At 37.9% G+C, this 13,451-nt stretch overlaps 1 long non-coding RNA gene across 1 annotated transcript; it reads right to left on the minus strand.

Moving 5' to 3' along the window:
• Window positions 1-827: 827 nt before the first annotated feature.
• On the minus strand, window positions 828-7,102 carry LOC136274688 (uncharacterized). Its single transcript, XR_010713106.1, has 5 exons — window positions 6,855-7,102; window positions 3,221-3,303; window positions 2,733-2,784; window positions 1,946-2,052; window positions 828-959 (listed from the first exon to the last, which is right to left on the minus strand). It is a non-coding gene; the product is annotated as an uncharacterized lncRNA (long non-coding RNA).
• Window positions 7,103-13,451: the final 6,349 nt, after the last annotated feature.

Consider the following 13,451-nt stretch of genomic DNA (forward strand, 5'->3'; position numbering starts at 1 on the left):
AAATACGGTCAGGTGATCAAATCCAATAAAACCCATGCACGGATCCAGAAATTTCCCCCGGGGGGGGGGGGGGGGGGGTGGGGGTCAGACGGTTATATTTGAGTTTGCCAGCGGAGGGTCCGAGGTATATTTTTGATAATTTTATAATGTAATTTAAAGAAATTTGAATTCTGGACCCCTGATTTCCGTCTAGATCCGCACAGGAAGCCCGAATGGTTTAATGATAGAACTGATCTAGTCCGACTGTGTTTGACCACCCCATAAGTATTCGAAAAATGATTCCTTATTACTTTTATTCATATAACTTTCAACAATTGAAAGATTAGGCCTAAATATTAAAATAGCCATCGATGACATTATTACAAAATCGATTCGCTGTGTTTTCGCAGACAACGACAATGGAAAATGAAAATATTGTTCTACATGTTGGTAAATTTTTACAAAAGGCATTGCCTTAATTTGTATTTCCTATTCAAATATTGGTTTTTTATTTTTCAATCATATGATAAACTATTTCAAATTTGTATGTGCATTTGTATCTTGACATATTTATGTGTGGTGTTTAACATAAATATATAGAAGACACTACAATAATTATACATATATATATACATATATACTATTTAATTGTTCATGTCTGTCATAGTTCTTTAAATCATCCAGCTCTTTCCCTCTTGTATATGTTTATTGAATGTTTTATGTTCATTGGATGTTGTATGTCAACAGTCTTCATGTTGCCCCTTGAGGGCCCTTAATTGGTTAATAAAGAAATTGAAATTGAAATTGTGCACAGAGACTGTTCCGACGTAGGAATAACTGGGACTAACTAAATGGATCAGATCATTTTATTGTGTAAAACTTGTAACATTTAAATCAACTAAAGAAAACAAAAAAGATGTATGAAACAAAATGGCGGCGATGGCACGAGATCGATGACGAGATCTAGATGATGCATCCCTCTGCAAAATAAAACAGAAAAACGTCAATTTGAAACGAGATTGACTATTCTTAAAACATTAGTTACTACTTACAGGTAACCTTTACATCTCAATTCAATTCAATTCTTTATTCACTCAAGACCAGTTCACTGGTATTTGAGGTTCAAAATCAGTGTATATACAAATGTACACAAACATCTCGAATCTTCTTCGAACACCCCCGAGTTTTATTTAGATTTCATCGAGTTGAAGCGATAAACTTGAAAATAAGGTTTTGTCGCATGTGTTTGATCTAAAAATGACAGAAGTTAAGGGGAAAGCCAAATTTTACAATTTTAACAAAAAATTGCAAAATAGAAGTGCCTGCAGTATTCGAGCTCAGGACCTCAGGAATTTTGGCGATATAAACTGTTTCATACTGGGTTAAAATCGCCATGTTGTGACATAAAAATAGAGGTCACGGGGGTCGAGGACCATAGTATACATGTATAATAGTATATGTCATTTATACTGGGTCCGCTCGTGATTTCAAGCACCCCTACTGGACAGCAATTCAAATAAATAACGAACACTTTAAAAAATTGTCAAGATTTATTAAGAAAATTTTCTAAAGTCCAAAATAAACTTAAACAACTTACTGTATTGTAAACGCAACATTAAACAACTTACTGTATTGTAAACGCAACATTAAACAACTTACTGTATTGTAAACGCAATATTTTCTCTTTATTACATGTACTTCTAATTACTTCCATTGTACGTGTGATCCGTGACTGTTTTTTGTGTACATTTGTATATACAGTGCTTATTTTGAACCTCAAAAACCAGTGAACAAGCTGGTCTTGAGTGAATAAAGAAAAATACACACTGCTTCGTCCTCAACTTAAAGATATTAATTAAAACACCAATTAACCCCGGGACAACAATGCTATCGTAATGTTTCATTGAATTATTTAAATTATTAAATTAAACTTGATCCGCCCCTAACATTAAGGTAGAACACCCACCTCCGGTGCAGCACTTGACGTAACAACAGATACAGATCCCTGTACAGCACAGAATCAACCCGAGGCCGCACATCACCGCGGTCACGATGATGGCTGTGATCTCATTGCTAAAAATAGACACAAAGATTGGCTATAGAAACGGAAAAAATATATGGTCTAGCTGACATCACTTAAATAATTGATAATTTTTATTGATAATTTATTTTTTTAACCGCTCAAAATGGTACACTGGCTAATGATATAGAACTTCGAGAATTTCACTAAGTATAAAAATTTTACACAACCGTAGCAACATGCTTATTTTGGGGATACCGTCAGTCCTTTGATACAGCAGGCTGTACAGACAAATTGAATACTGCGCATTAGCACTCTTTAACAAGAGCACTATAAATGACATGCTTTATGGATGTCCCATCTATTATACATTTCCACGACAAAGAACGTATATGAATATGTATAATGACATTAAAGCGACCAAGAAGTCCACTTGTCGGAAAGGCCCGAGGAGTTACGATGACATCACATGCAGGTGCTTGAGGACAGTACACACCCTCACCCCCACTCCAATTCCTAATAAGTATAGATCCTAGGATATTTACTCATTTTCGTTGAATTATCGTCTTATGACATATTTCTAGATTAATTTATTCCTTCATTCCGAAAAATAACCTATAACGAGCATTTTGAGAAAAAATTTATACACATCGATAGATATAATACATATAGAGCGGAGATGGTGGGGGTGTCCTGTCCTCAAGCACCTGAGGATGACGAAATAGTGTCATACCTGTGCTGCGCCTGGCTAGATGATGACCCATCATTGACCTGCGTCTGTCCGTCTGTAGGAATATATTTACTCGTTTATATTCTGAAGTTTCTTCAATCGACATTTTATAAGACAGTATCAATTGAACAGAAATCTCACTCGGAAAATTCTTATCAATTTAAATCTCCATTATTAAGTTTAACAACAGAAAGGTAGTTTTAATTACTTGCTATAGTTTTGAACAATAATTGTGTATTAAAAGGCCTATAGTACTCTATGCATGAATTACAGAAAATATAAAGTGATCAATGATAAATCGATATCCTAAGTTGATTTAGAGTTATATCTCTTGTCCAGTGGACATGGTTCCTTAAATTTAAAAACCATTAATTTTACATGTATCACTGATCAATCAGTCAATTAACCAGTCGATAATTTTTCTTGGTTACATACTTACACACGTTTTCTTGGTTACATACTTACACACGTTTTCTTGGTTACATACTTACACACGTTTTCGATGACCAGAGAAAGAATAAAAGACACAAGTAGAGTGTGGCCCAATTTCATGGCATATTATGACGTCATTATCCTGAAAGAAGGAAATTATAAAAATTCATATATATATTACACAAAACTTTGGTTTGGAATCGACGTATTAATAAGTACATGAAATCAAGTACGTATGTATATGCATTTTATATGAATGTATGTGTACATCAGAGAGAGAGAGAGAGAGAGAGAGAGAGAGAGAGAGAGAGAGGCGTCATATGATTCATGTGAACAACGTTTTTAAAATATTATTTACAAGTGATCCAGAATTCATTCCTTTATTTCTCCAAATTAATTGTCATATCTGCCATAACATTTTAAATATGGTGTTTTGGACAATAAACTATAACTTGGTGAAAAAAAAAGTAACAATATTTAATCTTTTTTAGCCATGAAAGTTAAACATTATTCTATATATCTATACAGAGTTCTTTATATAACGGAGGTAAATATAGCCTTTAAATGGCCAGTCCTCTTAATAACTCACTATAAAATAGACGGAAATTGTTTGTAAACAATAAAATCTTGACCTGAAAGAGCATACTCTAATTTTATTGCACAGTTATCTCCCTGGGAGGAATTTGAGTTTGGCCTGTTTGAAAGACAGCTTTAAAATGATTGGAAGTCGTTTAATGGAGATGTACATCTGTTTTAGAATATTTCAAATAAAGACAAGAAATAGTAATAGAACATTGTGGATTATATGTGTAAGTAATTGAATTTATATATTAAAAAACCAACGTGCTCATGGTCCCCCCCCCCTCTACGAATCTCCACCCCCACCCCATTCCACCACCCCCCCCCCCAAAAAAAAAACAAAAAAAAAACCCCACACAAACCCATCCATTCGAATCTTTAAACAAAACAGATTGACAGATCTGATGATACAAAGTACTGTAAAAATAGCACCCCTCCCCAAGCACATTTTTTATTGTGTTTGTGATTTTATATTAAATTATAATATGCATTTCAATTATTAGCAATTTCATTGTCAAAATCAACTAAAGAATAAGATGACGAACAATTAAAGTGTCTGTCCTATACAAAGATCGGGACAAATAGAATACTGGATCCTCTTGAAATTTCATACGTTCTACCTTAAGTTGATTAACGGGCACACTTATATAGGTTTTTGCTTCCTGGTTTGAATGTAAACGTTTTGTTCATAATCGATTCTACATATGGGAAGGAGGGTTGTGCGGGTCTGCCCCCACACATATTCTCTCTCTCTCTCTCTTTCTCTCTCTCTCTCTCTCTCTCTCTCTCTCTCTCTCTCTCTCTCTCTCTCTCTCTCTCTCTCTCTCTCTCTCTCTCTCTCTCTCTCTCTCTCTCTCAGTAACTACTCGGTTAGCCATTTCCTTTCAATTCGTTTAGAATTTGTTTAGCTCAGTGTGTCCCTTGGTTCTGTAAACGATAAAATCTTGACCTGAAAGAGCATACTCTAATTTTATTGCACAGTTATCTCCCTGGGAGGAATTTGAGTTTGGCCTGTTTGAAAGACAGCTTTAAAATGATTGGAAGTCGTTTAATGGAGATGTACATCTGTTTTAGAATATTTCAAATAAAGACAAGAAATAGTAATAGAACATTGTGGATTATATGTGTAAGTAATTGAATTTATATATTAAAAAACCAACGTGCTCATGGTCCCCCCCCCCCCCTCTACGAATCTCCACCCCCACCCCATTCCACCACCCCCCCCCCCCCAAAAAAAAACAAAAAAAAAACCCCACACAAACCCATCCATTCGAATCTTTAAACAAAACAGATTGACAGATCTGATGATACAAAGTACTGTAAAAATAGCACCCCTCCCCAAGCACATTTTTTATTGTGTTTGTGATTTTATATTAAATTATAATATGCATTTCAATTATTAGCAATTTCATTGTCAAAATCAACTAAAGAATAAGATGACGAACAATTAAAGTGTCTGTCCTATACAAAGATCGGGACAAATAGAATACTGGATCCTCTTGAAATTTCATACGTTCTACCTTAAGTTGATTAACGGGCACACTTATATAGGTTTTTGCTTCCTGGTTTGAATGTAAACGTTTTGTTCATAATCGATTCTACATATGGGAAGGAGGGTTGTGCGGGTCTGCCCCCACACATATTCTCTCTCTCTCTCTCTCTCTCTCTCTCTCTCTCTCTCTCTCTCTCTCTCTCTCTCTCTCAGTAACTACTCGGTTAGCCATTTCCTTTCAATTCGTTTAGAATTTGTTTAGCTCAGTGTGTCCCTTGGTTCTGTAAACAAAAATCAATTTATATTTAAAAGGGACTCGATCTCCTCGATCTCCTCGATCTCAAATGTTGTCCCCCTAACTAATGTATGTAGGCTATATTTCTCGGAGTTACTTGAGACATTTTCTGTACAAATATTATATTGATTAATGAAACATTTCTGTATATTATTCCGTCGAAATGTGGTAAGCAGTCACACTTTAAGAATTACATATGTATGTTTAAAATTGTTTTGTTTTTCAGATACCTTATAATTATCTATTTTCAAGACGAATATATATATACTAGTTCAGGCACGTAGCATCGGGGGGGGGGGGGGGCAGGGGGGCCTGCTTCCCCCCCCCCCCCCCCCCACTTTTTCTCGCAGCAACAAAAATCATTGAGTTGCCCCCCCCCCCCCCACTTTTTTGGGAGTATGTAAAAAATTAATATGAAAATAAGGGAATGAAGAGTGAAATTGAAGTTATATTCTACGCCAGTCCCCCCCCTCCCCCCCCCCCCCCCCCCCCCGGATTAGGATTTTGAAGATTTTAGAAAAGTTTAAATTTCCTTCTTTTTTTTTTTCTTTTTTTTTTTGGCTTGTTAAGATTTTTTGGATGAGCCTGCCCCCCCCCCCCCCACTTTCAAAAACGATGCTACGTGCCTGTAGTTTTTCCTCCAGAATTAACGTTTTTGTTTAATTAAGGAGGCTGCATGGGTCGTCTACAGCATTTCACCTTATCTAATACCCCCCCCCCCCACACCACCTAAACTCAAGAGCCTAGTATAGGGACACACCCATTGACGAATGATGTATTGGAAATTTAATTTGGGTTGTAATATTCTCCAATCTTTGAATCACAGTTTCATCATCATAGTTTAATGCTTAATAACTGTGATGAAACTTCTTTCGAGCAGTCAGCATTTATAAGCATTTCTGCTCGCCTCTTGTAAGGGTAAATGTCTTCTTTAAAAGTTATTCCCAAAATTTCCCGATATACGATATGCTTGATTATATATAAAAAATATCATTTCGTAAAGAAAAATTCAAATATTTTATGGGGAAAGAATGAATATATTACCATATCTTTATTCAGAGCTCTTGTATTTGGGAAATTCATATATACATGTATAAATTCTAAACATTGCCATGACCAAATCCGCTCCTACCAAACCAGGAAGGTAACTATATTACACGTCACTACACGTCCATGTAATTAAACTGGGTCAGTTTTCTTTTAAGAAATACAAAATAACTTGCTATTTAAACTTCGTTCTTAATTCTTTTTGACAAATACTTGTTAGTAGAGTTATACACATGTACTTAGTGTAAAATTTTCTGGTATATAAATATAAAAGATTTACCCTTTTTTCGGAAGATTTCCAGCAAGATTTATAACCTGTGTCACTTCAAGCCCGAGTTTCGAGAATTCACGTTTCTGGTATACATAGGTGTGGGTAAGTACAGGTATTCGTGGAACCAAGAAATGGTGTATCGATCTATTGATTTAAATACCAAAGCATATTGACACTGGGAGGAAGACCCCGCGAGACTCCAGTATGGGACCAGATTTAAATGACTTCTAGATCCCTGTTTGTTTAAGACATTTAACCAGGTAATCGTGCATTTTTGGTAACGGAATTTATTAACATCAAACGGATTTATGCATTTATGCACATGTGTATTCTACGTCATAATTCTTGTATGATCTTTAAATGTCTTTCAGTTGGTGTGTATGCACTGAGTGTCTCTTGAAATTAAAGTATGAAAGTTCTGGCAGGCTACCCCCCCCCCCCCCTCCTCCAAGCACACACACTTTGTCGAAGAAAGAAAAATTGCCACCTAGATATACATTTTAGATTTAACTTTTTCAGGTGATGAAATGCTTTACTTTACAGAAAATATGCGTTACTTAAGATAAAACACAGTATGGTATACCCAGGCCTGTGATCATAGGCGTGAGGCCCAAAGGTTGCTGGTTTGTGCCCCGCTGCGGTCACTTGACACGGAACGCCTTTTTAACTCAGCCATGGAACTTTGGTGCAACCTTATCAAGAAGTATGGAATCATTATTTGATTATCATGTATGAGATGGATAAATAGAGTCCAGGGTGATTAAACCCAATAAAGACTTAATGTTAGATACATGTAAGTTGATCATTCCTGACCGTAGTGATCATCTCATAATACTCCAAGAATGATATATTCCTTATTACTTATATCATCACATGTTTATCTCAATGTGCGGTGGATATTAAATGAGAGTCAACATCTTCCTAGGTTTATATCTTTAATAATAAGGATGACTGATACCTGAAATATATATATACACAGTACATTAGTAAATGATTAGTTATCTCCTCCTCCGGGGACAAGTTTTTTTGTATACGAAAAAAAAACTTAAACAAATAAAGTAAAGTCTATTAGAAAATAAATCTTCAGGAATGTTCTGTTAAAGTCTTCCGGACGCGAACAAGATTAAACGTATGATGTCCTTTCACAATTTTAAACGCAAAGTCTCTAGATTCACTTATCAATGTCTATGCATAATTCATTAATCAGTTCCTGATTCATCAATGTTATGTTCTGTTGTGTTGCGGCGCGGCGGTCTTCGTGGTGTCAATAGTTCCTTTTCTCCAGCTTTATTGTGTGGCTGAAGACGGGATAGAGCACGTGGTATCCTAGACTTAGAAGGTACATCTGGTTCAGGGGTGTGGTGGAATGACTGGTCCAAATCTATTTGTGTAGGCTGTTGAATTGTCTGAGTCTGAGTCGCCTTTTTTTGGTTTGGGACTATAATAGGTGTCTCATTCAATGCAGCTGGTTGACTTAAGATTCTTGTTGGTGATAAAGACACTGGAATCTTGGGCACTTGTGGCTGTGTCGTCTTGGATGTAGTCGGAGAGCTCAAGATCACTTCTTGATGTTGAACTGCAGTTGGTGCCATCAAAGTACCTTGTGTTTGGTTGGTTTGAAAAGGAGTGAACTTTCGTAAGTGTTGGCGGTTGCGGATAGTTACTCGGCCTGTGCCATCTACACGTATAACATACTGGTGGTATTGGCGTACTTCAACAACTGTTCCTGTACGTTCCCATCTCCTGGGATGGTTGCCTACCAAGTTTTGAATGTATACATGATCTCCAACCTGTAGTGTTGGCAGGTGATGAGTGTGTTCATTCCACCGTTCATGTTCCCTTGAATGACGTTTGGCAAGAGCCATCTCTCGATGAGACATTAACTCAGTCCATGTTTCATGTGGAGAATATCTACCCATCAGTATGGGAATGGCATCACGAATGGGTCGTCCAAACAGAATCAATGCTGGTGATGCTTTTGTCTCTGGGTCAATCGAATTTCTGTACATCAGTAAAGCTCTCTGGAATTTGTCAACATCCAGAGATCCAACAGCAGAAATGTTGTCCACCAGCATGCGTTTTACTGTCTTTACCGCAATCTCAGCCCTGCAGTTAGCGTGTGGGTTTGCAACTGATGAAAGTCTATGACGAACTCCCCAGGCTTTTAAAAACTCTTGAGTCTTCCCTGCTGTGAACTGTGGACCTCCATCAGACGTCAACTCCTCTGGGATGCCAAATGTCACGAAAGTCTCACGAAGTCTCTTGACAAGTCCTTCTGCACCTGATTCAGACTTGTATACCATTGGCCAGTTTGAATACCTGTCAACAATAACTACATAGTCATTACTGTTATATGTGAAGTAGTCACTGCAAATCATCTGGAATGGATAATCTGGAGGTGTTATGTCAGATGGTGGCTGCATAGGGTTTGACTTGGCCATCTGATGGCAGTGAACACACTGGTCTCTCACCCTGGCAATATCTACTGTGATCTCAGGCCAATATACAGAGTCCATAGCCCTTGCACGCATAGCGCTGACTCCTTGGTGGGCTGCGTGTAAAGCATCAAGTACTGGTTTGCGAAGAGCTGGAGGTATAACAATTCGTTGGCCCATAAGAACTACACCATCAACGGTGCATAAACTGGATGCAAAGCGGTGGTAAGGACGCAAGTCTGTTGGTAGCTCCTTGTAGTCTTCTGGGAACCCTGCTTCCATCTGCCTGATGAGGTTTACAACCCAGATAGCATGACTACGTTGGGCCAACGTTGGCCCTTAGTTGTTCATTACGTTGTACCAACGTTGGCAGACTACGTTGGGCCAACGTAATTTTGCTCATCGGCCCTACGTTGGTCCAACATGTTGGGCCTACGTTGGTCCAACATGTTGGGCCTACGTTGGTCCAACATGTTGGACCAACGTAGGGCCGATGAGCAAAATTACATTGGCCCAACGTAGCCTGCCAACATTGGTCCAACTTAATGAACAACTGAGGGTCAACGTTGGCCCAACGTAAAGATTACGAGGAAAATTACATCGGCCCAACGTCCTCTGTCATCGTTGGTCCATCCTAGTAAACAGGTGAGGGCTAACGTAGTGACAACGATCAAACTTTCAATGGCTAAACGTAGCATGTCGGCACTTATTCAATGTAATCCCAATTTAGATTCAACACTCTTGTTCAATTAATTCCTGTTTGCTGTTTGGCTATTAAGATGCAGGAGTTCAAATATTCTATGCAACGAAAACATAGTATACAGATTTTATTTTTTCTTAGTAAAAATTTACAATACATTTAAACACTTTTTAGAATTAAAAAGAATCGCTAGCATATTTCTTTGTCTATGTAAATTCCTTAGTAACAATCAAACTGTAGGGTCTGATCACTGTCCGGGTCACTGGCTTCAGCATGTTCAGTGGCTTGGGTTACCTCCTTGCTTTTTTTCTTTCTTCCTTTTTTTCCCTTCACCTTCACGGTCTTTGAAAAACGGAACCCGTCCTTCCCTATATTTACATTTGTTGCAGAGGCACACAGTCTGTTTTTTTCTTACTGCGGCTGAAAATGTAAATTTTAGTTGTTATTTTTATTGTGCAATATGAATTAACGTTATCTGTTATACTGTAAAGGAATGTATAATATGATTATGAATGCTTCTTTATTTTTTTAATTTAACTCATTGACAATTCAAACATGATATAATATAAAGAAACATTGCACAAGCATTCGATTTCTTGAAAGAAAACTATTACTTACATAAGTTAATATAATAAATTATCATGTACTTACTTTTTGTAGCATATATATCCCCAATCTTCTAATGTATAATTCGTAGAGTAGAAAAAACACTATTTACTATAGGTGTACACGCACAATGGTTGCAATATATTCGAAATAAAACGTGGCAGTTTTGACCATCCTGGTTATATATCAGATGACCGATCTCCAAGGAAACTGGCCAATCCCATGCTGTGAGTAGCACTGACCTAGATACTTGGGCAGTAAAGGAGCTCCGTCTGCCTCCTAATTTCGACACTTTAAGATTCGTTATGCAATAGGCGCTCCAGCTACACATGTACATACAGCTCATCAGATTTATATAAACAATAAACATCCCTCAACAGAGCAACAATGGCCAACATCTATGACCCAACAGTTTTAAATAAATAAGCCCATTACAATTTACAATGCTCCACTAAATTTCTCAAAAAAAAAAAAAATTCATTGTCGGGTTTAAAATCTAACAACGAACCAACGTTGGGCCAACGTTTGACAGTTTAAAACTTTTTATATTAATAACATATATTAACTATTTTTCAACCCAAATTCCTGAGATCTATATGCATACAATGTATCATGATGATGTTATGTATTCCAAAGTAAGAGAAATAGATTAAACTCAACTAATTATACATACAAACTTTTTAATTAACATTTTCATGTGTTAAAACATAATTAAGACACTATAAATTCCTTATAATTGCAATCAAAATTAACAGATCAAATCACATTATTTACTCACCTATACCTTAAATTTTTGTGGTTGTGTCAAGTTATGTTATCTGTTTGTTTGTTTTAACTCTGTCATAATTCGTAGCATGTAAAAATAATGACCCAAAGTTGGCCCAACTGCGCATTACCAACAATTAATGAGATCACATGTTTTACCTTCGTTGGCCCACCCATGGCCCAACAATGTTACGCCAACAAACAAGTTAGAATTCATGGCATGTTAAGATCTTGGCCCAACGTCGGGCCAACTGCGCATTACCAACAAATAGAGATCACATGTTTTACTTATGTTGGCCCAACGTTGGCTCAACATTGTTACACCAACAAACACTTAGTCGAAAGTCATGACATGGTAAGATGTTGGCCCAACGTTGGGCCAACTGTGCATTACCAACAAATAGAGATCACATGTTTTACTTATGTTGGCCCAACGTTGGCCCGACGTTGTCATGCCAACAAAGCAATCAATGTGCTATGAAAGATGTGTTATAATGTTGGCCCAACGTTGGGCCAACATTGTGTGCCCAACGCCAACCATCGACCAACGGTACAACCAATTACCAACGTTGGCCCAACGTAGTCATGCTATCTGGGAAATGTAGGGTCTGATGCAGTGGCCTCACGAACCATGCTCCAAGTAACAACTGTGATAACAACATTCAAGGCACAAGTGGCAGCAGCAACTATGGAGGTGTCATTAGCTGTATCATTATCCTCTGTATGTAGACATAGACTGGTAAGTGTATCATGATAATGAGCAGTCATGTTAACTAGGGAATCAAGTTCAGGTGCTTCACCAGGTAAGTTCAGACGATCTGGTGGTCCAACAGGATACCGTGACGCTGCATCTGGCCCAAGGTTCTTTCTGCCTGGTACATGAAGAATCGTGAACCTGTACCCTAAAGTTTTCTCTTTGAGGTTGAGGAGTCGTCTGTTGTCGATGTCCGTGAGCGATCGATCGTTCAGAATCTGGAGTAGTGGCTTGTGGTCAGTTGCAACAAGAAGGTCTTTGCAACCAAGAACATAGTAGCGTGTTTGGTGAAGTGCATACACAACAGCCAAGGCCTCACCTTCAATAGGAGCATATCTGCTTTCTGCTGGATGTGTGAATCTGCTGCCAACTAGACATAGTTTCCAACCGTCATTACAGCAGGTAGGGGTTTTACTTGAGCACTGACAGTACTTCTGCATCAAAAAGAATCCAATTCCGTCAACAGACCAGTCGGTAGCTAGGCATGTCATACGAGCAGGGTCAAAAAGACGAACACCGTCCTTCATCTCCTGAATAATGATCTCTTTAGATTTGTGAAATACTTCATCTAATTCATTTGTCCAGCAGAATGTTGTGGATGGTTTCAAAAGAGCACGAAAAGGTTTCATTTGTCTTGCCATGGCAAATGCATATGCTCCTTGGTTTATAAGCCCAAACCAAGCTCTTGCACCAGTAATGTCAGTTGGTGTTGGGAAGTTGCTAATTGCATCTAGGAACTTAGTACTTGGTCGTATGTTTGTTAGAGTGATTGTAAGTCCTGCAAAATTGACAGTGTCTTGAGCAAATTGAAACTTCTTTGGGTTTAATGTAATGCCATTACGAGCACACAGGTCGAGCCATTCACATGCCTGAAAAAATGCTGCTTCAATGGAGTTCGCCCACATACATGTGTCATCCACACATTTAACCTTGTCGTTGAAATTTGATATAATAGCATCAAATCGTTGATTGTAAGCGTCACCGCTGGCCATGAATCCCTGTGGAGCAACTTTGTACCTGTAGCGCCCCCATGGTGTGATGAATGTTGTAAAGTGGCGATCTTCTTCACGAATAGGCACTGAGTGGTACCCATTCCAAGCGTCTGTCACTGTTTTTTTTCATACCTTGAGGGACACGGTCAGCCAGATGAAAAGGACTTGGGACATGATGTGTTTGCCGAATAGAATGTCGATTTTGTGGTTGTAGGTCTACTGTCCGCCTTGGAGTGCCATCAGCCTTGCTGGTTACCACCATTCTTGAGCACCAAGTTGTAGGTGTGTTTTGACTTACTTGTTCCAGTACACCAATGCGAACATCCCTCTCAAGATCAGCATAAACTTTATCCT

Source organism: Magallana gigas, chromosome 1, assembly GCF_963853765.1.
Source record: "Magallana gigas chromosome 1, xbMagGiga1.1, whole genome shotgun sequence".
Classification (NCBI taxonomy): domain Eukaryota; kingdom Metazoa; phylum Mollusca; class Bivalvia; order Ostreida; family Ostreidae; genus Magallana; species Magallana gigas.